The sequence below is a fragment of the Egretta garzetta genome, unplaced genomic scaffold, assembly GCF_000687185.1.
Source record: "Egretta garzetta isolate BGI_Z169 unplaced genomic scaffold, ASM68718v1 scaffold507, whole genome shotgun sequence".
In the NCBI taxonomy this organism is placed as follows: Eukaryota; Metazoa; Chordata; class Aves; order Pelecaniformes; family Ardeidae; genus Egretta; species Egretta garzetta.
Genome location: NW_009260272.1, coordinates 1,688,215 through 1,691,389, shown reverse-complemented (window position 1 = coordinate 1,691,389; position 3,175 = coordinate 1,688,215).

Genomic DNA, 3,175 nt, shown 5'->3' with positions numbered 1-3,175 from the left:
ATAAGTCCAGCACAATTTTTTAAATTTATGTATTTATTATTTATTGTTTCTTACTTTTCTTTTTTCTAATACATTCCTTTACACCTCAATGGAAACATATGTCCAACCTATAGCAGCAGTTACAAGAAATCAAGAGATGCAAGGCTGTATTTTTGAATAATAAAGGATATGAAAACAATGCCATAAACACATTATACAAATCAGTGGCTCATCAGTATCTTGAATATATTGTTCTCTATAGCTTTTATGTCTCTGAATGTAGTGGTCAAGTTGCTTACATTTGACATGCTTTTGTTCTCTCTGTCATCTCTGTTTATTATATACACCCATGATTAAGAACTAGGCATAACTGGTTATTTTTTCTAAATGTGCTGGTTTTGGCTGGAGCAGTGTTAATTTTCTTCACAGTAGCTAGTATGGGGCTATGTTTTGTGTTGATAACACAGGGATGGTTTAATTACTGCTGAGCAGGGCTTACACAGAGCCAAGGCCTTTTCTGCTTCTCACCGGTGAGTAGGTTGGGGGTGCAGAAGAAGCTGTGAGAGGACACAGCTGGGACACCTGACCCCAACTGACCAAAGGGATATTCAGTCTACTCTCAACAAGTTTGCAGATGACACTAAGCTGGGTGCAGGTGTTGATCTGCTTGAGGGTAGGAAGGCTCTCCAGAGGGACCTGGACAGGCTGGATCAATGGGCTGCAGAAAATTATACAAGGTTCAACAAGGCCAAGTGCACTTCGGTCACAACAACCCTATGCTACAAGCTTGGGGATAAGTGGCTGGAAAGCTGCTTGGCAGAGAGGGATCTGGGGGTACTGGTTGACAGCTGACTGAGTATGAGCCAGCAGTGTGCCCAGGTGGCCAAGAAGGCCAATGGCATCCTGGCAAGTATAGTGTAGCCAGCAGGACGAGGGAAGTCATCCTTCCCCTATACTTGGCATTGGTGAGGTTGCACCTCAAACACTGTGTTTGGTTTTGGGGCTCTCGCTCCAAGAAAGACATTGAGGTGCTAGAGAGTGTCCGAAGAAGGGCAACAAGGCTGGTGAGGGGTCTGGAGCACAAGTTTGATGAGGAGCAGCTGAGGGAACTGGGGTTGTTTATCCTGGTGAAGAGGAGGCTGAGGGGAGACCATATCACCCTCCACAACTACCTGAAAGGAGACTGTAGTGAGGTGGGAGTTGGTCTCTTCTCCCAAGTTAACAAGCAATAGGACAAGAGTTGTGCCAGGGGAGGTTTAGATTGGATATTAGGAAAAATTTCTTCACCGAAAGAATTGTCAGGCATTGGAACAGGCTGCCCAGAGAGGTGGTGGAGTCATCATCTCTGGAGGTATTTAAAAGACTTGTAGACAAGGTGCTTTGAGACATGGTTTACTAGTGGACAGGTATGGTTGGGGTTGATGATCTTAAAGGTCGTTTCCAACCAAATGATTCTATGGTTCTATGATTCTATGATTCTATATGATGTCATGCTCAGCATATAAAGCTGGGAGAAGAAGACAGAAGGGGGGGGGGACATTCGGAGTGATGGTGTTTTGTCTTCCCAAGTAACCATTATGTGTGATGGAGCCCTGCTTTCCTGGAGATGGCTGAACACATGGGTGTCAATGGGAAGTAGTGAATGAATTCCTTGTTTTACTTTGCTTGGTGAACGGCTTTTGCTTTACCTATTAAATTGTCTTTATCTCAATCCACAAGTTTTCTCATTTTTACTCTTCTGATTTTCTCTCCACCATACTACTGGGGGTGGGAGTGAGTGAGTGGCTGTGTGGTGTTTAGTTCCTGGCTGGGGTTAAACAACAACATCAAATGAAGCAAAAATATGGAAGAAAATGGTATTTTCAGTCTTAAAACAGTGAAAGTTTTCAGCTACAGCTATGAAGAAAGGGCATGACTAAGAAAAACACTAGCAATGGCTGTGAAAACATATATGAGCAAAGCTGAGATTCAGTTCTTCCTAAATTAATTCAGTTTCTACTTTTATATGGCCAAAAATATCAAAGATCTGATGCAATCACTGAAAGCATAATACTCTCTTATGTCATCCTAAAAGCACAGCTGGCTTTTGCATTCATGCACCCATAAACCAAGCTGCAAAACATCTCAAACACAGGAATAAAACACAATCCCTGCCCCAATTAACTTGTGTTTCATGCATAAAACTGGTGGTAAGACGTGGATAAATACAAAACCAATGAGACAATATTGGCTAAAACTATATACAGTAGGAATGGGTACATCAACAGCCAAAGTGATACTGGCATTTTTCATAAGCATCATGATGCAGAATTTTAAGGGGAGAGATGAAATATGGTAACAGTTAGCTGCTCTGAAAATATTCTGAGAAACTCCTCCCATGTCTGAGAGGCAGAATGAAGCTTATTTGAAAATATAAGAAGTAGTGGTGCATCCATCCAAGGTGTGAGCTAACATTTTATCATAAATAAGATATGATAGCTAGGTGTTTCAAGGTTGTGAAGGTCCTTGAAAACAAAGGAAAGTGGATTATGCTTGATTGTAAAGAGGTGATGAAGTAGCTGATGGAAGAATTTTAAAAAGCAGGGAAAAAGCAATGAAGAAAGTATAGTGGATGAATATAAGTAAGTCAGCACTTACTAGTGGATGTCAAATCAGAGAGAAAACATTGCATTAATTGAAAAGCTAGACAAGAGTTTTAGCTGTGTAATTTGAAAGAAAATACACCTTAAACAGGTGCAAATAAAATTAGGCTCTGAAGAGACAGATTAAAATCAAAGCACCTAAAGCAGGCTGCTATCATGGAAAAAGGGCATTATACTAACAGTTCCACTTTAGAACCTCTACCGGTACTGTTACCTTGAGATGATGTAATGGGAACGATTTTCATTTGTCAGATAAGAAAATTTTACTGAAACAATAGGCAATGAAAGGCTTATCTGACTGTGAATTCTGCTTGTGCATTACATTTTCTGCAGGAAAAAGCCCTGCAAGAAGAGGAGTAAGCAATTGGAAACGGAGGGTAAGAAGAAAGAGAAGGACGTTTCCTGTTCTTTGAAAGACTAACTGTATTACATAGGCAAAGGGTGATCAGAAAAGGACAGAGCCAAGAAAACAAAATCATGCAAGTTTTCAGGAACCCTTTGACCTTGGTTAATAGCACTGAAGGCAGTTGACCAGTCCAGGAGTGTAAAAGTGA